The sequence below is a fragment of the Alosa pseudoharengus genome, unplaced genomic scaffold (assembly GCF_046254945.1).
Source record: "Alosa pseudoharengus isolate Yale_2024_CS ecotype anadromous, Long Island Sound unplaced genomic scaffold, YU_APseudo_1.1 YU_APseudo_1.1_scf_17, whole genome shotgun sequence".
Classification (NCBI taxonomy): Eukaryota; Metazoa; Chordata; class Actinopteri; order Clupeiformes; family Clupeidae; genus Alosa; species Alosa pseudoharengus.
In genome coordinates, this window is record NW_027468640.1 from 20,692,739 (window position 1) to 20,715,398 (window position 22,660).

Sequence of the window (22,660 nt, forward strand, 5' to 3'; positions counted from 1 at the left end):
AGCGTCAATGCTATGGCGCCCTTTTCATGCTCTCTTGATGCCTCGTCACGCCTCTGATGACGCCCTCAAAAGCAGAGTAGATGGGATACCTGTCTTTTCTTGGGCGCGAGGCAGCGCTCAGCACCCGAAAGGCACTCACGTATAGACCGGACACCCTCATGGTGAAGACCGAGCAAGCGAAAGGCCCTGCTCGCGTCGCCTCTGTTACGTTAAGACTATACTTTCAGGGATCATTTCTATAGTCCTTGACTTGGAAATACGTTTCGAAAGTGTTGTGTCTCGCTATTCATGATGATGAGCTATAATGCTTTTCTTTGAGCGCGAATCGGACAGAGATCGAGACTTTTGTCTCTGGTCTGCTGTCATTGATGACCGTTCCTGCTCTCTGTCGGGGGGCAGGAGAAGAGAAGCATTGTCAGAGTGATAGCGCACATGTCTGTTGAAAGTCAGTGTCAACAAGGTGCACTGAGAAGCCACGCTCAGCCTAGACGTCTGATGAGTTGCTCCTTTCTTCATCGCAGAGCTCTCTGTCATCTCTCAGAAATATTACCCGCAGTGACTGATCTGTGCATTGACTCTCTCTTTGCTGTTTGACGCTAGCGCTCTGCCTCCTTCCACAACACAGCTCCAGCGTCAATGCTATGGCGCCCTTTTCATGCTCTCTTGATGCCTCGTCACGCCTCTGATGACGCCCTCAAAAGCAGAGTAGATGGGATACCTGTCTTTTCTTGGGCGCGAGGCAGCGCTCAGCACCCGAAAGGCACTCACGTATAGACCGGACACCCTCATGGTGAAGACCGAGCAAGCGAAAGGCTCTGCTCGCGTCGCCTCTGTTACGTTAAGACTATACTTTCAGGGATCATTTCTATAGTCCTTGACTTGGAAATACGTTTCGAAAGTGTTGTGTCTCGCTATTCATGATGATGAGCTATAATGCTTTTCTTTGAGCGCGAATCGGACAGAGATCGAGACTTTTGTCTCTGGTCTGCTGTCATTGATGACCGTTCCTGCTCTCTGTCGGGGGGCAGGAGAAGAGAAGCATTGTCAGAGTGATAGCGCACATGTCTGTTGAAAGTCAGTGTCAACAAGGTGCACTGAGAAGCCACGCTCAGCCTAGACGTCTGATGAGTTGCTCCATTCTTCATCACAGAGCTCTCTGTCATCTCTCAGAAATATTACCCGCAGTGACTGATCTGTGCATTGACTCTCTCTTTGCTGTTTGACGCTAGCGCTCTGCCTCCTTCCACAACACAGCTCCAGCGTCAATGCTATTGCGCCCTTTTCATGCTCTCTTGATGCCTCGTCACGCCTCTGATGACGCCCTCAAAAGCAGAGTAGATGGGATACCTGTCTTTTCTTGGGCGCGAGGCAGCGCGAGGCAGCGCTCAGCACCCGAAAGGCACTCACGTATAGACCGGACACCCTCATGGTGAAGACCGAGCAAGCGAAAGGCCCTGCTCGCGTCGCCTCTGTTACGTTAAGACTATACTTTCAGAGATCATTTCTATAGTCCTTGACTTGGAAATACGTTTCGAAAGTGTTGTGTCTCGCTATTCATGATGATGAGCTATAATGCTTTTCTTTGAGCGCGAATCGGACAGAGATCGAGACTTTTGTCTCTGGTCTGCTGTCATTGATGACCGTTCCTGCTCTCTGTCGGGGGGCAGGAGAAGAGAAGCATTGTCAGAGTGATAGCGCACATGTCTGTTGAAAGTCAGTGTCAACAAGGTGCACTGAGAAGCCACGCTCAGCCTAGACGTCTGATGAGTTGCTCCATTCTTCATCACAGAGCTCTCTGTCATCTCTCAGAAATATTACCCGCAGTGACTGATCTGTGCATTGACTCTCTCTTTGCTGTTTGACGCTAGCGCTCTGCCTCCTTCCACAACACAGCTCCAGCGTCAATGCTATGGCGCCCTTTTCATGCTCTCTTGATGCCTCGTCACGCCTCTGATGACGCCCTCAAAAGCAGAGTAGATGGGATACCTGTCTTTTCTTGGGCGCGAGGCAGCGCTCAGCACCCGAAAGGCACTCACGTATAGACCGGACACCCTCATGGTGAAGACCGAGCAAGCGAAAGGCTCTGCTCGCGTCGCCTCTGTTACGTTAAGACTATACTTTCAGGGATCATTTCTATAGTCCTTGACTTGGAAATACGTTTCGAAAGTGTTGTGTCTCGCTATTCATGATGATGAGCTATAATGCTTTTCTTTGAGCGCGAATCGGACAGAGATCGAGACTTTTGTCTCTGGTCTGCTGTCATTGATGACCGTTCCTGCTCTCTGTCGGGGGGCAGGAGAAGAGAAGCATTGTCAGAGTGATAGCGCACATGTCTGTTGAAAGTCAGTGTCAACAAGGTGCACTGAGAAGCCACGCTCAGCCTAGACGTCTGATGAGTTGCTCCATTCTTCATCACAGAGCTCTCTGTCATCTCTCAGAAATATTACCCGCAGTGACTGATCTGTGCATTGACTCTCTCTTTGCTGTTTGACGCTAGCGCTCTGCCTCCTTCCACAACACAGCTCCAGCGTCAATGCTATTGCGCCCTTTTCATGCTCTCTTGATGCCTCGTCACGCCTCTGATGACGCCCTCAAAAGCAGAGTAGATGGGATACCTGTCTTTTCTTGGGCGCGAGGCAGCGCGAGGCAGCGCTCAGCACCCGAAAGGCACTCACGTATAGACCGGACACCCTCATGGTGAAGACCGAGCAAGCGAAAGGCCCTGCTCGCGTCGCCTCTGTTACGTTAAGACTATACTTTCAGGGATCATTTCTATAGTCCTTGACTTGGAAATACGTTTCGAAAGTGTTGTGTCTCGCTATTCATGATGATGAGCTATAATGCTTTTCTTTGAGCGCGAATCGGACAGAGATCGAGACTTTTGTCTCTGGTCTGCTGTCATTGATGACCGTTCCTGCTCTCTGTCGGGGGGCAGGAGAAGAGAAGCATTGTCAGAGTGATAGCGCACATGTCTGTTGAAAGTCAGTGTCAACAAGGTGCACTGAGAAGCCACGCTCAGCCTAGACGTCTGATGAGTTGCTCCATTCTTCATCACAGAGCTCTCTGTCATCTCTCAGAAATATTACCCGCAGTGACTGATCTGTGCATTGACTCTCTCTTTGCTGTTTGACGCTAGCGCTCTGCCTCCTTCCACAACACAGCTCCAGCGTCAATGCTATGGCGCCCTTTTCATGCTCTCTTGATGCCTCGTCACGCCTCTGATGACGCCCTCAAAAGCAGAGTAGATGGGATACCTGTCTTTTCTTGGGCGCGAGGCAGCGCTCAGCACCCGAAAGGCACTCACGTAAAGACCGGACACCCTCATGGTGAAGACCGAGCAAGCGAAAGGCTCTGCTCGCGTCGCTTCTGTTACGTTAAGACTATACTTTCAGGGATCATTTCTATAGTCCTTGACTTGGAAATACGTTTCGAAAGTGTTGTGTCTCGCTATTCATGATGATGAGCTATAATGCTTTTCTTTGAGCGCGAATCGGACAGAGATCGAGACTTTTGTCTCTGGTCTGCTGTCATTGATGACCGTTCCTGCTCTCTGTCGGGGGGCAGGAGAAGAGAAGCATTGTCAGAGTGATAGCGCACATGTCTGTTGAAAGTCAGTGTCAACAAGGTGCACTGAGAAGCCACGCTCAGCCTAGACGTCTGATGAGTTGCTCCATTCTTCATCACAGAGCTCTCTGTCATCTCTCAGAAATATTACCCACAGTGACTGATCTGTGCATTGACTCTCTCTTTGCTGTTTGACGCTAGCGCTCTGCCTCCTTCCACAACACAGCTCCAGCGTCAATGCTATGGCGCCCTTTTCATGCTCTCTTGATGCCTCGTCACGCCTCTGATGACGCCCTCAAAAGCAGAGTAGATGGGATACCTGTCTTTTCTTGGGCGCGAGGCAGCGCTCAGCACCCGAAAGGCACTCACGTATAGACCGGACACCCTCATGGTGAAGACCGAGCAAGCGAAAGGCCCTGCTCGCGTCGCCTCTGTTACGTTAAGACTATACTTTCAGGGATCATTTCTATAGTCCTTGACTTGGAAATACGTTTCGAAAGTGTTGTGTCTCGCTATTCATGATGATGAGCTATAATGCTTTTCTTTGAGCGCGAATCGGACAGAGATCGAGACTTTTGTCTCTGGTCTGCTGTCATTGATGACCGTTCCTGCTCTCTGTCGGGGGGCAGGAGAAGAGAAGCATTGTCAGAGTGATAGCGCACATGTCTGTTGAAAGTCAGTGTCAACAAGGTGCACTGAGAAGCCACGCTCAGCCTAGACGTCTGATGAGTTGCTCCTTTCTTCCTCACAGAGCTCTCTGTCATCTCTCAGAAATATTACCCGCAGTGACTGATCTGTGCATTGACTCTCTCTTTGCTGTTTGACGCTAGCGCTCTGCCTCCTTCCACAACACAGCTCCAGCGTCAATGCTATGGCGCCCTTTTCATGCTCTCTTGATGCCTCGTCACGCCTCTGATGACGCCCTCAAAAGCAGAGTAGATGGGATACCTGTCTTTTCTTGGGCGCGAGGCAGCGCTCAGCACCCGAAAGGCACTCACGTATAGACCGGACACCCTCATGGTGAAGACCGAGCAAGCGAAAGGCTCTGCTCGCGTCGCCTCTGTTACGTTAAGACTATACTTTCAGGGATCATTTCTATAGTCCTTGACTTGGAAATACGTTTCGAAAGTGTTGTGTCTCGCTATTCATGATGATGAGCTATAATGCTTTTCTTTGAGCGCGAATCGGACAGAGATCGAGACTTTTGTCTCTGGTCTGCTGTCATTGATGACCGTTCCTGCTCTCTGTCGGGGGGCAGGAGAAGAGAAGCATTGTCAGAGTGATAGCGCACATGTCTGTTGAAAGTCAGTGTCAACAAGGTGCACTGAGAAGGCACGCTCAGCCTAGACGTCTGATGAGTTGCTCCATTCTTCATCACAGAGCTCTCTGTCATCTCTCAGAAATATTACCCGCAGTGACTGATCTGTGCATTGACTCTCTCTTTGCTGTTTGACGCTAGCGCTCTGCCTCCTTCCACAACACAGCTCCAGCGTCAATGCTATGGCGCCCTTTTCATGCTCTCTTGATGCCTCGTCACGCCTCTGATGACGCCCTCAAAAGCAGAGTAGATGGGATACCTGTCTTTTCTTGGGCGCGAGGCAGCGCTCAGCACCCGAAAGGCACTCACGTATAGACCGGACACCCTCATGGTGAAGACCGAGCAAGCGAAAGGCCCTGCTCGCGTCGCCTCTGTTACGTTAAGACTATACTTTCAGGGATCATTTCTATAGTCCTTGACTTGGAAATACGTTTCGAAAGTGTTGTGTCTCGCTATTCATGATGATGAGCTATAATGCTTTTCTTTGAGCGCGAATCGGACAGAGATCGAGACTTTTGTCTCTGGTCTGCTGTCATTGATGACCGTTCCTGCTCTCTGTCGGGGGGCAGGAGAAGAGAAGCATTGTCAGAGTGATAGCGCACATGTCTGTTGAAAGTCAGTGTCAACAAGGTGCACTGAGAAGCCACGCTCAGCCTAGACGTCTGATGAGTTGCTCCTTTCTTCCTCACAGAGCTCTCTGTCATCTCTCAGAAATATTACCCGCAGTGACTGATCTGTGCATTGACTCTCTCTTTGCTGTTTGACGCTAGCGCTCTGCCTCCTTCCACAACACAGCTCCAGCGTCAATGCTATGGCGCCCTTTTCATGCTCTCTTGATGCCTCGTCACGCCTCTGATGACGCCCTCAAAAGCAGAGTAGATGGGATACCTGTCTTTTCTTGGGCGCGAGGCAGCGCTCAGCACCCGAAAGGCACTCACGTATAGACCGGACACCCTCATGGTTAAGACCGAGCAAGCGAAAGGCTCTGCTCGCGTCGCCTCTGTTACGTTAAGACTATACTTTCAGGGATCATTTCTATAGTCCTTGACTTGGAAATACGTTTTGAAAGTGTTGTGTCTCGCTATTCATGATGATGAGCTATAATGCTTTTCTTTGAGCGCGAATCGGACAGAGATCGAGACTTTTGTCTCTGGTCTGCTGTCATTGATGACCGTTCCTGCTCTCTGTCGGGGGGCAGGAGAAGAGAAGCATTGTCAGAGTGATAGCGCACATGTCTGTTGAAAGTCAGTGTCAACAAGGTGCACTGAGAAGCCACGCTCAGCCTAGACGTCTGATGAGTTGCTCCATTCTTCATCACAGAGCTCTCTGTCATCTCTCAGAAATATTACCCGCAGTGACTGATCTGTGCATTGACTCTCTCTTTGCTGTTTGACGCTAGCGCTCTGCCTCCTTCCACAACACAGCTCCAGCGTCAATGCTATTGCGCCCTTTTCATGCTCTCTTGATGCCTCGTCACGCCTCTGATGACGCCCTCAAAAGCAGAGTAGATGGGATACCTGTCTTTTCTTGGGCGCGAGGCAGCGCTCAGCACCCGAAAGGCACTCACGTATAGACCGGACACCCTCATGGTGAAGACCGAGCAAGCGAAAGGCCCTGCTCGCGTCGCCTCTGTTACGTTAAGACTATACTTTCAGGGATCGATCATTTCTATAGTCCTTGACTTGGAAATACGTTTCGAAAGTGTTGTGTCTCGCTATTCATGATGATGAGCTATAATGCTTTTCTTTGAGCGCGAATCGGACAGAGAGCGAGACTTTTGTCTCTGGTTTGCTGTCATTGATGACCGTTCCTGCTCTCTGTCGGGGGGCAGGAGAAGAGAAGCATTGTCAGAGTGATAGCGCACATGTCTGTTGAAAGTCAGTGTCAATAAGGCGCACTGAGAAGCCACGCTCAGCCTAGACGTCTGATGAGTTGCTCCTTTCTTCATCGCAGAGCTCTCTGTCATCTCTCAGAAATATTCCCCCACAACGCATTACCCGCAGTGACTGATCGATCTGTGCATTGACTCTCTCTTTGCTGTTTGACGCTAGCGCTCTGCCTCCTTCCACAACACAGCTCCAGCGTCAATGCTATGGCGCCCTTTTCATGCTCTCTTGATGCCTCGTCACGCCTCTGATGACGCCCTCAAAAGCAGAGTAGATGGGATACCTGTCTTTTCTTGGGCGCGAGGCAGCGCTCAGCACCCGAAAGGCACTCACGTATAGACCGGACACCCTCATGGTGAAGACCGAGCAAGCGAAAGGCCCTGCTCGCGTCGCCTCTGTTACGTTAAGACTATACTTTCAGGGATCATTTCTATAGTCCTTGACTTGGAAATACGTTTCGAAAGTGTTGTGTCTCGCTATTCATGATGATGAGCTATAATGCTTTTCTTTGAGCGCGAATCGGACAGAGATCGAGACTTTTGTCTCTGGTCTGCTGTCATTGATGACCGTTCCTGCTCTCTGTCGGGGGGCAGGAGAAGAGAAGCATTGTCAGAGTGATAGCGCACATGTCTGTTGAAAGTCAGTGTCAACAAGGTGCACTGAGAAGCCACGCTCAGCCTAGACGTCTGATGAGTTGCTCCATTCTTCATCACAGAGCTCTCTGTCATCTCTCAGAAATATTACCCGCAGTGACTGATCTGTGCATTGACTCTCTCTTTGCTGTTTGACGCTAGCGCTCTGCCTCCTTCCACAACACAGCTCCAGCGTCAATGCTATGGCGCCCTTTTCATGCTCTCTTGATGCCTCGTCACGCCTCTGATGACGCCCTCAAAAGCAGAGTAGATGGGATACCTGTCTTTTCTTGGGCGCGAGGCAGCGCTCAGCACCCGAAAGGCACTCACGTATAGACCGGACACCCTCATGGTGAAGACCGAGCAAGCGAAAGGCCCTGCTCGCGTCGCCTCTGTTACGTTAAGACTATACTTTCAGGGATCATTTCTATAGGTCTTGACTTGGAAATACGTTTCGAAAGTGTTGTGTCTCGCTATTCATGATGATGAGCTATAATGCTTTTCTTTGAGCGCGAATCGGACAGAGATCGAGACTTTTGTCTCTGGTCTGCTGTCATTGATGACCGTTCCTGCTCTCTGTCGGGGGGCAGGAGAAGAGAAGCATTGTCAGAGTGATAGCGCACATGTCTGTTGAAAGTCAGTGTCAACAAGGTGCACTGAGAAGCCACGCTCAGCCTAGATGTCTGATGAGTTGCTCCTTTCTTCATCACAGAGCTCTCTGTCATCTCTCAGAAATATTACCCGCAGTGACTGATCTGTGCATTGACTCTCTCTTTGCTGTTTGACGCTAGCGCTCTGCCTCCTTCCACAACACAGCTCCAGCGTCAATGCTATGGCGCCCTTTTCATGCTCTCTTGATGCCTCGTCACGCCTCTGATGACGCCCTCAAAAGCAGAGTAGATGGGATACCTGTCTTTTCTTGGGCGCGAGGCAGCGCTCAGCACCCGAAAGGCACTCACGTATAGACCGGACACCCTCATGGTGAAGACCGAGCAAGCGAAAGGCTCTGCTCGCGTCGCCTCTGTTACGTTAAGACTATACTTTCAGGGATCATTTCTATAGTCCTTGACTTGGAAATACGTTTCGAAAGTGTTGTGTCTCGCTATTCATGATGATGAGCTATAATGCTTTTCTTTGAGCGCGAATCGGACAGAGAGCGAGACTTTTGTCTCTGGTTTGCTGTCATTGATGACCGTTCCTGCTCTCTGTCAGGGGGCAGGAGAAGAGAAGCATTGTCAGAGTGATAGCGCACATGTCTGTTGAAAGTCAGTGTCAATAAGGCGCACTGAGAAGCCACGCTCAGCCTAGACGTCTGATGAGTTGCTCCTTTCTTCATCGCAGAGCTCTCTGTCATCTCTCAGAAATATTCCCCCACAACGCATTACCCGCAGTGACTGATCTGTGCATTGACTCTCTCTTTGCTGTTTGACGCTAGCGCTCTGCCTCCTTCCACAACACAGCTCCAGCGTCAATGCTATGGCGCCCTTTTCATGCTCTCTTGATGCCTCGTCACGCCTCTGATGACGCCCTCAAAAGCAGAGTAGATGGGATACCTGTCTTTTCTTGGGCGCGAGGCAGCGCTCAGCACCCGAAAGGCACTCACGTATAGACCGGACACCCTCATGGTGAAGACCGAGCAAGCGAAAGGCCCTGCTCGCGTCGCCTCTGTTACGTTAAGACTATACTTTCAGGGATCATTTCTATAGTCCTTGACTTGGAAATACGTTTCGAAAGTGTTGTGTCTCGCTATTCATGATGATGAGCTATAATGCTTTTCTTTGAGCGCGAATCGGACAGAGATCGAGACTTTTGTCTCTGGTCTGCTGTCATTGATGACCGTTCCTGCTCTCTGTCGCGGGGCAGGAGAAGAGAAGCATTGTCAGAGTGATAGCGCACATGTCTGTTGAAAGTCAGTGTCAACAAGGTGCACTGAGAAGCCACGCTCAGCCTAGACGTCTGATGAGTTGCTCCTTTCTTCATCGCAGAGCTCTCTGTCATCTCTCAGAAATATTACCCGCAGTGACTGATCTGTGCATTGACTCTCTCTTTGCTGTTTGACGCTAGCGCTCTGCCTCCTTCCACAACACAGCTCCAGCGTCAATGCTATGGCGCCCTTTTCATGCTCTCTTGATGCCTCGTCACGCCTCTGATGACGCCCTCAAAAGCAGAGTAGATGGGATACCTGTCTTTTCTTGGGCGCGAGGCAGCGCGAGGCAGCGCTCAGCACCCGAAAGGCACTCACGTATAGACCGGACACCCTCATGGTGAAGACCGAGCAAGCGAAAGGCCCTGCTCGCGTCGCCTCTGTTACGTTAAGACTATACTTTCAGGGATCATTTCTATAGTCCTTGACTTGGAAATACGTTTCGAAAGTGTTGTGTCTCGCTATTCATGATGATGAGCTATAATGCTTTTCTTTGAGCGCGAATCGGACAGAGATCGAGACTTTTGTCTCTGGTCTGCTGTCATTGATGACCGTTCCTGCTCTCTGTCGGGGGGCAGGAGAAGAGAAGCATTGTCAGAGTGATAGCGCACATGTCTGTTGAAAGTCAGTGTCAACAAGGTGCACTGAGAAGCCACGCTCAGCCTAGACGTCTGATGAGTTGCTCCATTCTTCATCACAGAGCTCTCTGTCATCTCTCAGAAATATTACCCGCAGTGACTGATCTGTGCATTGACTCTCTCTTTGCTGTTTGACGCTAGCGCTCTGCCTCCTTCCACAACACAGCTCCAGCGTCAATGCTATGGCGCCCTTTTCATGCTCTCTTGATGCCTCGTCACGCCTCTGATGACGCCCTCAAAAGCAGAATAGATGGGATACCTGTCTTTTCTTGGGCGCGAGGCAGCGCTCAGCACCCGAAAGGCACTCACGTATAGACCGGACACCCTCATGGTGAAGACCGAGCAAGCGAAAGGCTCTGCTCGCGTCGCCTCTGTTACGTTAAGACTATACTTTCAGGGATCGATCATTTCTATAGTCCTTGACTTGGAAATACGTTTCGAAAGTGTTGTGTCTCGCTATTCATGATGATGAGCTATAATGCTTTTCTTTGAGCGCGAATCGGACAGAGATCGAGACTTTTGTCTCTGGTCTGCTGTCATTGATGACCGTTCCTGCTCTCTGTCGGGGGGCAGGAGAAGAGAAGCATTGTCAGAGTGATAGCGCACATGTCTGTTGAAAGTCAGTGTCAACAAGGTGCACTGAGAAGCCACGCTCAGCCTAGACGTCTGATGAGTTGCTCCATTCTTCATCACAGAGCTCTCTGTCATCTCTCAGAAATATTACCCGCAGTGACTGATCTGTGCATTGACTCTCTCTTTGCTGTTTGACGCTAGCGCTCTGCCTCCTTCCACAACACAGCTCCAGCGTCAATGCTATGGCGCCCTTTTCATGCTCTCTTGATGCCTCGTCACGCCTCTGATGACGCCCTCAAAAGCAGAGTAGATGGGATACCTGTCTTTTCTTGGGCGCGAGGCAGCGCTCAGCACCCGAAAGGCACTCACGTATAGACCGGACACCCTCATGGTGAAGACCGAGCAAGCGAAAGGCCCTGCTCGCGTCGCCTCTGTTACGTTAAGACTATACTTTCAGGGATCATTTCTATAGGTCTTGACTTGGAAATACGTTTCGAAAGTGTTGTGTCTCGCTATTCATGATGATGAGCTATAATGCTTTTCTTTGAGCGCGAATCGGACAGAGATCGAGACTTTTGTCTCTGGTCTGCTGTCATTGATGACCGTTCCTGCTCTCTGTCGGGGGGCAGGAGAAGAGAAGCATTGTCAGAGTGATAGCGCACATGTCTGTTGAAAGTCAGTGTCAACAAGGTGCACTGAGAAGCCACGCTCAGCCTAGATGTCTGATGAGTTGCTCCTTTCTTCATCACAGAGCTCTCTGTCATCTCTCAGAAATATTACCCGCAGTGACTGATCTGTGCATTGACTCTCTCTTTGCTGTTTGACGCTAGCGCTCTGCCTCCTTCCACAACACAGCTCCAGCGTCAATGCTATGGCGCCCTTTTCATGCTCTCTTGATGCCTCGTCACGCCTCTGATGACGCCCTCAAAAGCAGAGTAGATGGGATACCTGTCTTTTCTTGGGCGCGAGGCAGCGCTCAGCACCCGAAAGGCACTCACGTATAGACCGGACACCCTCATGGTGAAGACCGAGCAAGCGAAAGGCTCTGCTCGCGTCGCCTCTGTTACGTTAAGACTATACTTTCAGGGATCATTTCTATAGTCCTTGACTTGGAAATACGTTTTGAAAGTGTTGTGTCTCGCTATTCATGATGATGAGCTATAATGCTTTTCTTTGAGCGCGAATCGGACAGAGATCGAGACTTTTGTCTCTGGTCTGCTGTCATTGATGACCGTTCCTGCTCTCTGTCGGGGGGCAGGAGAAGAGAAGCATTGTCAGAGTGATAGCGCACATGTCTGTTGAAAGTCAGTGTCAACAAGGTGCACTGAGAAGCCACGCTCAGCCTAGACGTCTGATGAGTTGCTCCATTCTTCATCACAGAGCTCTCTGTCATCTCTCAGAAATATTACCCGCAGTGACTGATCTGTGCATTGACTCTCTCTTTGCTGTTTGACGCTAGCGCTCTGCCTCCTTCCACAACACAGCTCCAGCGTCAATGCTATGGCGCCCTTTTCATGCTCTCTTGATGCCTCGTCACGCCTCTGATGACGCCCTCAAAAGCAGAGTAGATGGGATACCTGTCTTTTCTTGGGCGCGAGGCAGCGCGAGGCAGCGCTCAGCACCCGAAAGGCACTCACGTATAGACCGGACACCCTCATGGTGAAGACCGAGCAAGCGAAAGGCCCTGCTCGCGTCGCCTCTGTTACGTTAAGACTATACTTTCAGGGATCATTTCTATAGTCCTTGACTTGGAAATACGTTTCGAAAGTGTTGTGTCTCGCTATTCATGATGATGAGCTATAATGCTTTTCTTTGAGCGCGAATCGGACAGAGATCGAGACTTTTGTCTCTGGTCTGCTGTCATTGATGACCGTTCCTGCTCTCTGTCGGGGGGCAGGAGAAGAGAAGCATTGTCAGAGTGATAGCGCACATGTCTGTTGAAAGTCAGTGTCAACAAGGTGCACTGAGAAGCCACGCTCAGCCTAGACGTCTGATGAGTTGCTCCATTCTTCATCACAGAGCTCTCTGTCATCTCTCAGAAATATTACCCGCAGTGACTGATCTGTGCATTGACTCTCTCTTTGCTGTTTGACGCTAGCGCTCTGCCTCCTTCCACAACACAGCTCCAGCGTCAATGCTATGGCGCCCTTTTCATGCTCTCTTGATGCCTCGTCACGCCTCTGATGACGCCCTCAAAAGCAGAGTAGATGGGATACCTGTCTTTTCTTGGGCGCGAGGCAGCGCTCAGCACCCGAAAGGCACTCACGTATAGACCGGACACCCTCATGGTGAAGACCGAGCAAGCGAAAGGCTCTGCTCGCGTCGCCTCTGTTACGTTAAGACTATACTTTCAGGGATCATTTCTATAGTCCTTGACTTGGAAATACGTTTCGAAAGTGTTGTGTCTCGCTATTCATGATGATGAGCTATAATGCTTTTCTTTGAGCGCGAATCGGACAGAGATCGAGACTTTTGTCTCTGGTCTGCTGTCATTGATGACCGTTCCTGCTCTCTGTCGGGGGGCAGGAGAAGAGAAGCATTGTCAGAGTGATAGCGCACATGTCTGTTGAAAGTCAGTGTCAACAAGGTGCACTGAGAAGCCACGCTCAGCCTAGACATCTGATGAGTTGCTCCATTCTTCATCACAGAGCTCTCTGTCATCTCTCAGAAATATTACCCGCAGTGACTGATCTGTGCATTGACTCTCTCTTTGCTGTTTGACGCTAGCGCTCTGCCTCCTTCCACAACACAGCTCCAGCGTCAATGCTATGGCGCCCTTTTCATGCTCTCTTGATGCCTCGTCACGCCTCTGATGACGCCCTCAAAAGCAGAGTAGATGGGATACCTGTCTTTTCTTGGGCGCGAGGCAGCGCTCAGCACCCGAAAGGCACTCACGTATAGACCGGACACCCTCATGGTGAAGACCGAGCAAGCGAAAGGCCCTGCTCGCGTCGCCTCTGTTACGTTAAGACTATACTTTCAGGGATCATTTCTATAGGTCTTGACTTGGAAATACGTTTCGAAAGTGTTGTGTCTCGCTATTCATGATGATGAGCTATAATGCTTTTCTTTGAGCGCGAATCGGACAGAGATCGAGACTTTTGTCTCTGGTCTGCTGTCATTGATGACCGTTCCTGCTCTCTGTCGGGGGGCAGGAGAAGAGAAGCATTGTCAGAGTGATAGCGCACATGTCTGTTGAAAGTCAGTGTCAACAAGGTGCACTGAGAAGCCACGCTCAGCCTAGATGTCTGATGAGTTGCTCCTTTCTTCATCACAGAGCTCTCTGTCATCTCTCAGAAATATTACCCGCAGTGACTGATCTGTGCATTGACTCTCTCTTTGCTGTTTGACGCTAGCGCTCTGCCTCCTTCCACAACACAGCTCCAGCGTCAATGCTATGGCGCCCTTTTCATGCTCTCTTGATGCCTCGTCACGCCTCTGATGACGCCCTCAAAAGCAGAGTAGATGGGATACCTGTCTTTTCTTGGGCGCGAGGCAGCGCTCAGCACCCGAAAGGCACTCACGTATAGACCGGACACCCTCATGGTGAAGACCGAGCAAGCGAAAGGCTCTGCTCGCGTCGCCTCTGTTACGTTAAGACTATACTTTCAGGGATCATTTCTATAGTCCTTGACTTGGAAATACGTTTTGAAAGTGTTGTGTCTCGCTATTCATGATGATGAGCTATAATGCTTTTCTTTGAGCGCGAATCGGACAGAGATCGAGACTTTTGTCTCTGGTCTGCTGTCATTGATGACCGTTCCTGCTCTCTGTCGGGGGGCAGGAGAAGAGAAGCATTGTCAGAGTGATAGCGCACATGTCTGTTGAAAGTCAGTGTCAACAAGGTGCACTGAGAAGCCACGCTCAGCCTAGACGTCTGATGAGTTGCTCCATTCTTCATCACAGAGCTCTCTGTCATCTCTCAGAAATATTACCCGCAGTGACTGATCTGTGCATTGACTCTCTCTTTGCTGTTTGACGCTAGCGCTCTGCCTCCTTCCACAACACAGCTCCAGCGTCAATGCTATTGCGCCCTTTTCATGCTCTCTTGATGCCTCGTCACGCCTCTGATGACGCCCTCAAAAGCAGAGTAGATGGGATACCTGTCTTTTCTTGGGCGCGAGGCAGCGCTCAGCACCCGAAAGGCACTCACGTATAGACCGGACACCCTCATGGTGAAGACCGAGCAAGCGAAAGGCTCTGCTCGCGTCGCCTCTGTTACGTTAAGACTATACTTTCAGGGATCATTTCTATAGTCCTTGACTTGGAAATACGTTTCGAAAGTGTTGTGTCTCGCTATTCATGATGATGAGCTATAATGCTTTTCTTTGAGCGCGAATCGGACAGAGAGCGAGACTTTTGTCTCTGGTCTGCTGTCATTGATGACCGTTCCTGCTCTCTGTCGGGGGGCAGGAGAAGAGAAGCATTGTCAGAGTGATAGCGCACATGTCTGTTGAAAGTCAGTGTCAATAAGGCGCACTGAGAAGCCACGCTCAGCCTAGACGTCTGATGAGTTGCTCCTTTCTTCATCGCAGAGCTCTCTGTCATCTCTCAGAAATATTCCCCCACAACGCATTACCCGCAGTGACTGATCTGTGCATTGACTCTCTCTTTGCTGTTTGACGCTAGCGCTCTGCCTCCTTCCACAACACAGCTCCAGCGTCAATGCTATGGCGCCCTTTTCATGCTCTCTTGATGCCTCGTCACGCCTCTGATGACGCCCTCAAAAGCAGAGTAGATGGGATACCTGTCTTTTCTTGGGCGCGAGGCAGCGCTCAGCACCCGAAAGGCACTCACGTATAGACCGGACACCCTCATGGTGAAGACCGAGCAAGCGAAAGGCCCTGCTCGCGTCGCCTCTGTTACGTTAAGACTATACTTTCAGGGATCATTTCTATAGTCCTTGACTTGGAAATACGTTTCGAAAGTGTTGTGTCTCGCTATTCATGATGATGAGCTATAATGCTTTTCTTTGAGCGCGAATCGGACAGAGATCGAGACTTTTGTCTCTGGTCTGCTGTCATTGATGACCGTTCCTGCTCTCTGTCGGGGGGCAGGAGAAGAGAAGCATTGTCAGAGTGATAGCGCACATGTCTGTTGAAAGTCAGTGTCAACAAGGTGCACTGAGAAGCCACGCTCAGCCTAGATGTCTGATGAGTTGCTCCTTTCTTCATCACAGAGCTCTCTGTCATCTCTCAGAAATATTACCCGCAGTGACTGATCTGTGCATTGACTCTCTCTTTGCTGTTTGACGCTAGCGCTCTGCCTCCTTCCACAACACAGCTCCAGCGTCAATGCTATGGCGCCCTTTTCATGCTCTCTTGATGCCTCGTCACGCCTCTGATGACGCCCTCAAAAGCAGAGTAGATGGGATGCCTGTCTTTTCTTGGGCGCGAGGCAGCGCTCAGCACCCGAAAGGCACTCACGTATAGACCGGACACCCTCATGGTGAAGACCGAGCAAGCGAAAGGCTCTGCTCGCGTCGCCTCTGTTACGTTAAGACTATACTTTCAGGGATCATTTCTATAGTCCTTGACTTGGAAATACGTTTTGAAAGTGTTGTGTCTCGCTATTCATGATGATGAGCTATAATGCTTTTCTTTGAGCGCGAATCGGACAGAGATCGAGACTTTTGTCTCTGGTCTGCTGTCATTGATGACCGTTCCTGCTCTCTGTCGGGGGGCAGGAGAAGAGAAGCATTGTCAGAGTGATAGCGCACATGTCTGTTGAAAGTCAGTGTCAACAAGGTGCACTGAGAAGCCACGCTCAGCCTAGACGTCTGATGAGTTGCTCCATTCTTCATCACAGAGCTCTCTGTCATCTCTCAGAAATATTACCCGCAGTGACTGATCTGTGCATTGACTCTCTCTTTGCTGTTTGACGCTAGCGCTCTGCCTCCTTCCACAACACAGCTCCAGCGTCAATGCTATTGCGCCCTTTTCATGCTCTCTTGATGCCTCGTCACGCCTCTGATGACGCCCTCAAAAGCAGAGTAGATGGGATACCTGTCTTTTCTTGGGCGCGAGGCAGCGCTCAGCACCCGAAAGGCACTCACGTATAGACCGGACACCCTCATGGTGAAGACCGAGCAAGCGAAAGGCTCTGCTCGCGTCGCCTCTGTTACGTTAAGACTATACTTTCAGGGATCATTTCTATAGTCCTTGACTTGGAAATACGTTTCGAAAGTGTTGTGTCTCGCTATTCATGATGATGAGCTATAATGCTTTTCTTTGAGCGCGAATCGGACAGAGAGCGAGACTTTTGTCTCTGGTCTGCTGTCATTGATGACCGTTCCTGCTCTCTGTCGGGGGGCAGGAGAAGAGAAGCATTGTCAGAGTGATAGCGCACATGTCTGTTGAAAGTCAGTGTCAATAAGGCGCACTGAGAAGCCACGCTCAGCCTAGACGTCTGATGAGTTGCTCCTTTCTTCATCGCAGAGCTCTCTGTCATCTCTCAGAAATATTCCCCCACAACGCATTACCCGCAGTGACTGATCTGTGCATTGACTCTCTCTTTGCTGTTTGACGCTAGCGCTCTGCCTCCTTCCACAACACAGCTCCAGCGTCAATGCTATGGCGCCCTTTTCATGCTCTCTTGATGCCTCGTCACGCCTCTGATGACGCCCTCAAAAGCAGAGTAGATGGGATACCTGTCTTTTCTTGGGCGCGAGGCAGCGCTCAGCACCCGAAAGGCACTCACGTATAGACCGGACACCCTCATGGTGAAGACCGAGCAAGCGAAAGGCCCTGCTCGCGTCGCCTCTGTTACGTTAAGACTATACTTTCAGGGATCATTTCTATAGTCCTTGACTTGGAAATACGTTTCGAAAGTGTTGTGCCTCGCTATTCATGATGATGAGCTATAATGCTTTTCTTTGAGCGCGAATCGGACAGAGATCGAGACTTTTGTCTCTGGTCTGCTGTCATTGATGACCGTTCCTGCTCTCTGTCGGGGGGCAGGAGAAGAGAAGCATTGTCAGAGTGATAGCGCACATGTCTGTTGAAAGTCAGTGTCAACAAGGTGCACTGAGAAGCCACGCTCAGCCTAGACGTCTGATGAGTTGCTCCATTCTTCATCACAGAGCTCTCTGTCATCTCTCAGAAATATTACCCGCAGTGACTGATCTGTGCATTGACTCTCTCTTTGCTGTTTGACGCTAGCGCTCTGCCTCCTTCCACAACACAGCTCCAGCGTCAATGCTATTGCGCCCTTTTCATGCTCTCTTGATGCCTCGTCACGCCTCTGATGACGCCCTCAAAAGCAGAGTAGATGGGATACCTGTCTTTTCTTGGGCGCGAGGCAGCGCTCAGCACCCGAAAGGCACTCACGTATAGACCGGACACCCTCATGGTGAAGACCGAGCAAGCGAAAGGCTCTGCTCGCGTCGCCTCTGTTACGTTAAGACTATACTTTCAGGGATCATTTCTATAGTCCTTGACTTGGAAATACGTTTCGAAAGTGTTGTGTCTCGCTATTCATGATGATGAGCTATAATGCTTTTCTTTGAGCGCGAATCGGACAGAGAGCGAGACTTTTGTCTCTGGTCTGCTGTCATTGATGACCGTTCCTGCTCTCTGTCGGGGGGCAGGAGAAGAGAAGCATTGTCAGAGTGATAGCGCACATGTCTGTTGAAAGTCAGTGTCAATAAGGCGCACTGAGAAGCCACGCTCAGCCTAGACGTCTGATGAGTTGCTCCTTTCTTCATCACAGAGCTCTCTGTCATCTCTCAGAAATATTCCCCCACAACGCATTACCCGCAGTGACTGATCGATCTGTGCATTGACTCTCTCTTTGCTGTTTGACGCTAGCGCTCTGCCTCCTTCCACAACACAGCTCCAGCGTCAATGCTATGGCGCCCTTTTCATGCTCTCTTGATGCCTCGTCACGCCTCTGATGACGCCCTCAAAAGCAGAGTAGATGGGATACCTGTCTTTTCTTGGGCGCGAGGCAGCGCTCAGCACCCGAAAGGCACTCACGTATAGACCGGACACCCTCATGGTGAAGACCGAGCAAGCGAAAGGCCCTGCTCGCGTCGCCTCTGTTACGTTAAGACTATACTTTCAGGGATCATTTCTATAGTCCTTGACTTGGAAATACGTTTCGAAAGTGTTGTGCCTCGCTATTCATGATGATGAGCTATAATGCTTTTCTTTGAGCGCGAATCGGACAGAGATCGAGACTTTTGTCTCTGGTCTGCTGTCATTGATGACCGTTCCTGCTCTCTGTCAGGGGGCAGGAGAAGAGAAGCATTGTCAGAGTGGTAGCGCACATGTCTGTTGAAAGTCAGTGTCAACAAGGTGCACTGAGAAGCCACGCTCAGCCTAGACGTCTGATGAGTTGCTCCTTTCTTCATCGCAGAGCTCTCTGTCATCTCTCAGAAATATTACCCGCAGTGACTGATCTGTGCATTGACTCTCTCTTTGCTGTTTGACGCTAGCGCTCTGCCTCCTTCCACAACACAGCTCCAGCGTCAATGCTATGGCGCCCTTTTCATGCTCTCTTGATGCCTCGTCACGCCTCTGATGACGCCCTCAAAAGCAGAGTAGATGGGATACCTGTCTTTTCTTGGGCGCGAGGCAGCGCTCAGCACCCGAAAGGCACTCACGTATAGACCGGACACCCTCATGGTGAAGACCGAGCAAGCGAAAGGCCCTGCTCGCGTCGCCTCTGTTACGTTAAGACTATACTTTCAGGGATCATTTCTATAGTCCTTGACTTGGAAATACGTTTCGAAAGTGTTGTGCCTCGCTATTCATGATGATGAGCTATAATGCTTTTCTTTGAGCGCGAATCGGACAGAGATCGAGACTTTTGTCTCTGGTCTGCTGTCATTGATGACCGTTCCTGCTCTCTGTCAGGGGGCAGGAGAAGAGAAGCATTGTCAGAGTGGTAGCGCACATGTCTGTTGAAAGTCAGTGTCAACAAGGTGCACTGAGAAGCCACGCTCAGCCTAGACGTCTGATGAGTTGCTCCTTTCTTCATCGCAGAGCTCTCTGTCATCTCTCAGAAATATTACCCGCAGTGACTGATCTGTGCATTGACTCTCTCTTTGCTGTTTGACGCTAGCGCTCTGCCTCCTTCCACAACACAGCTCCAGCGTCAATGCTATGGCGCCCTTTTCATGCTCTCTTGATGCCTCGTCACGCCTCTGATGACGCCCTCAAAAGCAGAGTAGATGGGATACCTGTCTTTTCTTGGGCGCGAGGCAGCGCTCAGCACCCGAAAGGCACTCACGTATAGACCGGACACCCTCATGGTGAAGACCGAGCAAGCGAAAGGCCCTGCTCGCGTCGCCTCTGTTACGTTAAGACTATACTTTCAGGGATCATTTCTATAGTCCTTGACTTGGAAATACGTTTCGAAAGTGTTGTGTCTCGCTATTCATGATGATGAGCTATAATGCTTTTCTTTGAGCGCGAATCGGACAGAGATCGAGACTTTTGTCTCTGGTCTGCTGTCATTGATGACCGTTCCTGCTCTCTGTCGGGGGGCAGGAGAAGAGAAGCATTGTCAGAGTGATAGCGCACATGTCTGTTGAAAGTCAGTGTCAACAAGGTGCACTGAGAAGCCACGCTCAGCCTAGACGTCTGATGAGTTGCTCCTTTCTTCATCGCAGAGCTCTCTGTCATCTCTCAGAAATATTACCCGCAGTGACTGATCTGTGCATTGACTCTCTCTTTGCTGTTTGACGCTAGCGCTCTGCCTCCTTCCACAACACAGCTCCAGCATCAATGCTATGGCGCCCTTTTCATGCTCTCTTGATGCCTCGTCACGCCTCTGATGACGCCCTCAAAAGCAGAGTAGATGGGATACCTGTCTTTTCTTGGGCGCGAGGCAGCGCTCAGCACCCGAAAGGCACTCACGTATAGACCGGACACCCTCATGGTGAAGACCGAGCAAGCGAAAGGCTCTGCTCGCGTCGCCTCTGTTACGTTAAGACTATACTTTCAGGGATCATTTCTATAGTCCTTGACTTGGAAATACGTTTCGAAAGTGTTGTGTCTCGCTATTCATGATGATGAGCTATAATGCTTTTCTTTGAGCGCGAATCGGACAGAGATCGAGACTTTTGTCTCTGGTCTGCTGTCATTGATGACCGTTCCTGCTCTCTGTCGGGGGGCAGGAGAAGAGAAGCATTGTCAGAGTGATAGCGCACATGTCTGTTGAAAGTCAGTGTCAACAAGGTGCACTGAGAAGCCACGCTCAGCCTAGACGTCTGATGAGTTGCTCCATTCTTCATCACAGAGCTCTCTGTCATCTCTCAGAAATATTACCCGCAGTGACTGATCTGTGCATTGACTCTCTCTTTGCTGTTTGACGCTAGCGCTCTGCCTCCTTCCACAACACAGCTCCAGCGTCAATGCTATGGCGCCCTTTTCATGCTCTCTTGATGCCTCGTCACGCCTCTGATGACGCCCTCAAAAGCAGAGTAGATGGGATACCTGTCTTTTCTTGGGCGCGAGGCAGCGCTCAGCACCCGAAAGGCACTCACGTATAGACCGGACACCCTCATGGTGAAGACCGAGCAAGCGAAAGGCCCTGCTCGCGTCGCCTCTGTTACGTTAAGACTATACTTTCAGGGATCATTTCTATAGTCCTTGACTTGGAAATACGTTTTGAAAGTGTTGTGTCTCGCTATTCATGATGATGAGCTATAATGCTTTTCTTTGAGCGCGAATCGGACAGAGATCGAGACTTTTGTCTCTGGTCTGCTGTCATTGATGACCGTTCCTGCTCTCTGTCGGGGGGCAGGAGAAGAGAAGCATTGTCAGAGTGATAGCGCACATGTCTGTTGAAAGTCAGTGTCAACAAGGTGCACTGAGAAGCCACGCTCAGCCTAGATGTCTGATGAGTTGCTCCTTTCTTCATCACAGAGCTCTCTGTCATCTCTCAGAAATATTACCCGCAGTGACTGATCTGTGCATTGACTCACTCTTTGCTGTTTGACGCTAGCGCTCTGCCTCCTTCCACAACACAGCTCCAGCGTCAATGCTATGGCGCCCTTTTCATGCTCTCTTGATGCCTCGTCACGCCTCTGATGACGCCCTCAAAAGCAGAGTAGATGGGATACCTGTCTTTTCTTGGGCGCGAGGCAGCGCTCAGCACCCGAAAGGCACTCACGTATAGACCGGACACCCTCATGGTGAAGACCGAGCAAGCGAAAGGCCCTGCTCGCGTCGCCTCTGTTACGTTAAGACTATACTTTCAGGGATCATTTCTATAGTCCTTGACTTGGAAATACGTTTCGAAAGTGTTGTGTCTCGCTATTCATGATGATGAGCTATAATGCTTTTCTTTGAGCGCGAATCGGACAGAGATCGAGACTTTTGTCTCTGGTCTGCTGTCATTGATGACCGTTCCTGCTCTCTGTCGGGGGGCAGGAGAAGAGAAGCATTGTCAGAGTGATAGCGCACATGTCTGTTGAAAGTCAGTGTCAACAAGGTGCACTGAGAAGCCACGCTCAGCCTAGACGTCTGATGAGTTGCTCCATTCTTCATCACAGAGCTCTCTGTCATCTCTCAGAAATATTACCCGCAGTGACTGATCTGTGCATTGACTCTCTCTTTGCTGTTTGACGCTAGCGCTCTGCCACCTTCCACAACACAGCTCCAGCGTCAATGCTATGGCGCCCTTTTCATGCTCTCTTGATGCCTCGTCACGCCTCTGATGACGCCCTCAAAAGCAGAGTAGATGGGATACCTGTCTTTTCTTGGGCGCGAGGCAGCGCTCAGCACCCGAAAGGCACTCACGTATAGACCGGACACCCTCATGGTGAAGACCGAGCAAGCGAAAGGCTCTGCTCGCGTCGCCTCTGTTACGTTAAGACTATACTTTCAGGGATCGATCATTTCTATAGTCCTTGACTTGGAAATACGTTTCGTAAGTGTTGTGTCTCGCTATTCATGATGATGAGCTATAATGCTTTTCTTTGAGCGCGAATCGGACAGAGAGCGAGACTTTTGTCTCTGGTCTGCTGTCATTGATGACCGTTCCTGCTCTCTGTCGGGGGGCAGGAGAAGAGAAGCATTGTCAGAGTGATAGCGCACATGTCTGTTGAAAGTCAGTGTCAATAAGGCGCACTGAGAAGCCACGCTCAGCCTAGACGTCTGATGAGTTGCTCCTTT

At 50.4% G+C, this 22,660-nt stretch overlaps 36 non-coding genes across 36 annotated transcripts; all 36 read left to right on the plus strand.

Annotated features, from left to right (window-relative positions):
• The first annotated feature begins 211 nt into the window (after positions 1-211).
• Positions 212-425, plus strand: LOC143128323 (small nucleolar RNA U3). The gene has a single exon (XR_012987971.1). It is a non-coding gene; the product is annotated as a small nucleolar RNA U3 (small nucleolar RNA).
• Positions 426-840: 415 nt separating this feature from the next.
• On the plus strand, positions 841-1,054 carry LOC143128324 (small nucleolar RNA U3). The gene has a single exon (XR_012987972.1). It is a non-coding gene; the product is annotated as a small nucleolar RNA U3 (small nucleolar RNA).
• A 425-nt stretch (positions 1,055-1,479) lies between these two features.
• LOC143128195 (small nucleolar RNA U3) lies at positions 1,480-1,693 on the plus strand. Its single transcript, XR_012987866.1, has one exon. It is a non-coding gene; the product is annotated as a small nucleolar RNA U3 (small nucleolar RNA).
• A 415-nt stretch (positions 1,694-2,108) lies between these two features.
• On the plus strand, positions 2,109-2,322 carry LOC143128325 (small nucleolar RNA U3). The gene has a single exon (XR_012987973.1). It is a non-coding gene; the product is annotated as a small nucleolar RNA U3 (small nucleolar RNA).
• Positions 2,323-2,747: 425 nt separating this feature from the next.
• LOC143128326 (small nucleolar RNA U3) lies at positions 2,748-2,961 on the plus strand. Its single transcript, XR_012987974.1, has one exon. It is a non-coding gene; the product is annotated as a small nucleolar RNA U3 (small nucleolar RNA).
• Positions 2,962-3,376: 415 nt separating this feature from the next.
• Positions 3,377-3,590, plus strand: LOC143128327 (small nucleolar RNA U3). Its single transcript, XR_012987975.1, has one exon. It is a non-coding gene; the product is annotated as a small nucleolar RNA U3 (small nucleolar RNA).
• Positions 3,591-4,005: 415 nt separating this feature from the next.
• LOC143128329 (small nucleolar RNA U3) lies at positions 4,006-4,219 on the plus strand. The gene has a single exon (XR_012987976.1). It is a non-coding gene; the product is annotated as a small nucleolar RNA U3 (small nucleolar RNA).
• A 415-nt stretch (positions 4,220-4,634) lies between these two features.
• On the plus strand, positions 4,635-4,848 carry LOC143128330 (small nucleolar RNA U3). Its single transcript, XR_012987977.1, has one exon. It is a non-coding gene; the product is annotated as a small nucleolar RNA U3 (small nucleolar RNA).
• Positions 4,849-5,263: 415 nt separating this feature from the next.
• On the plus strand, positions 5,264-5,477 carry LOC143128331 (small nucleolar RNA U3). The gene has a single exon (XR_012987978.1). It is a non-coding gene; the product is annotated as a small nucleolar RNA U3 (small nucleolar RNA).
• Positions 5,478-5,892: 415 nt separating this feature from the next.
• On the plus strand, positions 5,893-6,106 carry LOC143128181 (small nucleolar RNA U3). The gene has a single exon (XR_012987853.1). It is a non-coding gene; the product is annotated as a small nucleolar RNA U3 (small nucleolar RNA).
• A 415-nt stretch (positions 6,107-6,521) lies between these two features.
• LOC143128214 (small nucleolar RNA U3) lies at positions 6,522-6,739 on the plus strand. Its single transcript, XR_012987883.1, has one exon. It is a non-coding gene; the product is annotated as a small nucleolar RNA U3 (small nucleolar RNA).
• A 434-nt stretch (positions 6,740-7,173) lies between these two features.
• On the plus strand, positions 7,174-7,387 carry LOC143128332 (small nucleolar RNA U3). Its single transcript, XR_012987979.1, has one exon. It is a non-coding gene; the product is annotated as a small nucleolar RNA U3 (small nucleolar RNA).
• Positions 7,388-7,802: 415 nt separating this feature from the next.
• On the plus strand, positions 7,803-8,016 carry LOC143128203 (small nucleolar RNA U3). The gene has a single exon (XR_012987873.1). It is a non-coding gene; the product is annotated as a small nucleolar RNA U3 (small nucleolar RNA).
• Positions 8,017-8,431: 415 nt separating this feature from the next.
• On the plus strand, positions 8,432-8,645 carry LOC143128300 (small nucleolar RNA U3). Its single transcript, XR_012987949.1, has one exon. It is a non-coding gene; the product is annotated as a small nucleolar RNA U3 (small nucleolar RNA).
• A 430-nt stretch (positions 8,646-9,075) lies between these two features.
• On the plus strand, positions 9,076-9,289 carry LOC143128187 (small nucleolar RNA U3). The gene has a single exon (XR_012987858.1). It is a non-coding gene; the product is annotated as a small nucleolar RNA U3 (small nucleolar RNA).
• A 425-nt stretch (positions 9,290-9,714) lies between these two features.
• Positions 9,715-9,928, plus strand: LOC143128333 (small nucleolar RNA U3). Its single transcript, XR_012987980.1, has one exon. It is a non-coding gene; the product is annotated as a small nucleolar RNA U3 (small nucleolar RNA).
• A 415-nt stretch (positions 9,929-10,343) lies between these two features.
• On the plus strand, positions 10,344-10,561 carry LOC143128218 (small nucleolar RNA U3). Its single transcript, XR_012987886.1, has one exon. It is a non-coding gene; the product is annotated as a small nucleolar RNA U3 (small nucleolar RNA).
• Positions 10,562-10,976: 415 nt separating this feature from the next.
• Positions 10,977-11,190, plus strand: LOC143128204 (small nucleolar RNA U3). The gene has a single exon (XR_012987874.1). It is a non-coding gene; the product is annotated as a small nucleolar RNA U3 (small nucleolar RNA).
• A 415-nt stretch (positions 11,191-11,605) lies between these two features.
• LOC143128182 (small nucleolar RNA U3) lies at positions 11,606-11,819 on the plus strand. The gene has a single exon (XR_012987854.1). It is a non-coding gene; the product is annotated as a small nucleolar RNA U3 (small nucleolar RNA).
• A 425-nt stretch (positions 11,820-12,244) lies between these two features.
• On the plus strand, positions 12,245-12,458 carry LOC143128334 (small nucleolar RNA U3). The gene has a single exon (XR_012987981.1). It is a non-coding gene; the product is annotated as a small nucleolar RNA U3 (small nucleolar RNA).
• Positions 12,459-12,873: 415 nt separating this feature from the next.
• LOC143128159 (small nucleolar RNA U3) lies at positions 12,874-13,087 on the plus strand. Its single transcript, XR_012987832.1, has one exon. It is a non-coding gene; the product is annotated as a small nucleolar RNA U3 (small nucleolar RNA).
• Positions 13,088-13,502: 415 nt separating this feature from the next.
• LOC143128205 (small nucleolar RNA U3) lies at positions 13,503-13,716 on the plus strand. Its single transcript, XR_012987875.1, has one exon. It is a non-coding gene; the product is annotated as a small nucleolar RNA U3 (small nucleolar RNA).
• A 415-nt stretch (positions 13,717-14,131) lies between these two features.
• On the plus strand, positions 14,132-14,345 carry LOC143128183 (small nucleolar RNA U3). Its single transcript, XR_012987855.1, has one exon. It is a non-coding gene; the product is annotated as a small nucleolar RNA U3 (small nucleolar RNA).
• A 415-nt stretch (positions 14,346-14,760) lies between these two features.
• LOC143128192 (small nucleolar RNA U3) lies at positions 14,761-14,974 on the plus strand. Its single transcript, XR_012987863.1, has one exon. It is a non-coding gene; the product is annotated as a small nucleolar RNA U3 (small nucleolar RNA).
• Positions 14,975-15,404: 430 nt separating this feature from the next.
• LOC143128160 (small nucleolar RNA U3) lies at positions 15,405-15,618 on the plus strand. The gene has a single exon (XR_012987833.1). It is a non-coding gene; the product is annotated as a small nucleolar RNA U3 (small nucleolar RNA).
• A 415-nt stretch (positions 15,619-16,033) lies between these two features.
• On the plus strand, positions 16,034-16,247 carry LOC143128185 (small nucleolar RNA U3). Its single transcript, XR_012987856.1, has one exon. It is a non-coding gene; the product is annotated as a small nucleolar RNA U3 (small nucleolar RNA).
• Positions 16,248-16,662: 415 nt separating this feature from the next.
• Positions 16,663-16,876, plus strand: LOC143128193 (small nucleolar RNA U3). The gene has a single exon (XR_012987864.1). It is a non-coding gene; the product is annotated as a small nucleolar RNA U3 (small nucleolar RNA).
• A 430-nt stretch (positions 16,877-17,306) lies between these two features.
• LOC143128302 (small nucleolar RNA U3) lies at positions 17,307-17,520 on the plus strand. Its single transcript, XR_012987951.1, has one exon. It is a non-coding gene; the product is annotated as a small nucleolar RNA U3 (small nucleolar RNA).
• A 415-nt stretch (positions 17,521-17,935) lies between these two features.
• On the plus strand, positions 17,936-18,149 carry LOC143128194 (small nucleolar RNA U3). Its single transcript, XR_012987865.1, has one exon. It is a non-coding gene; the product is annotated as a small nucleolar RNA U3 (small nucleolar RNA).
• Positions 18,150-18,583: 434 nt separating this feature from the next.
• On the plus strand, positions 18,584-18,797 carry LOC143128178 (small nucleolar RNA U3). The gene has a single exon (XR_012987850.1). It is a non-coding gene; the product is annotated as a small nucleolar RNA U3 (small nucleolar RNA).
• A 415-nt stretch (positions 18,798-19,212) lies between these two features.
• Positions 19,213-19,426, plus strand: LOC143128179 (small nucleolar RNA U3). Its single transcript, XR_012987851.1, has one exon. It is a non-coding gene; the product is annotated as a small nucleolar RNA U3 (small nucleolar RNA).
• Positions 19,427-19,841: 415 nt separating this feature from the next.
• On the plus strand, positions 19,842-20,055 carry LOC143128161 (small nucleolar RNA U3). The gene has a single exon (XR_012987834.1). It is a non-coding gene; the product is annotated as a small nucleolar RNA U3 (small nucleolar RNA).
• A 415-nt stretch (positions 20,056-20,470) lies between these two features.
• Positions 20,471-20,684, plus strand: LOC143128162 (small nucleolar RNA U3). Its single transcript, XR_012987835.1, has one exon. It is a non-coding gene; the product is annotated as a small nucleolar RNA U3 (small nucleolar RNA).
• Positions 20,685-21,099: 415 nt separating this feature from the next.
• Positions 21,100-21,313, plus strand: LOC143128186 (small nucleolar RNA U3). Its single transcript, XR_012987857.1, has one exon. It is a non-coding gene; the product is annotated as a small nucleolar RNA U3 (small nucleolar RNA).
• Positions 21,314-21,728: 415 nt separating this feature from the next.
• LOC143128163 (small nucleolar RNA U3) lies at positions 21,729-21,942 on the plus strand. The gene has a single exon (XR_012987836.1). It is a non-coding gene; the product is annotated as a small nucleolar RNA U3 (small nucleolar RNA).
• A 415-nt stretch (positions 21,943-22,357) lies between these two features.
• Positions 22,358-22,575, plus strand: LOC143128223 (small nucleolar RNA U3). The gene has a single exon (XR_012987892.1). It is a non-coding gene; the product is annotated as a small nucleolar RNA U3 (small nucleolar RNA).
• Positions 22,576-22,660: the final 85 nt, after the last annotated feature.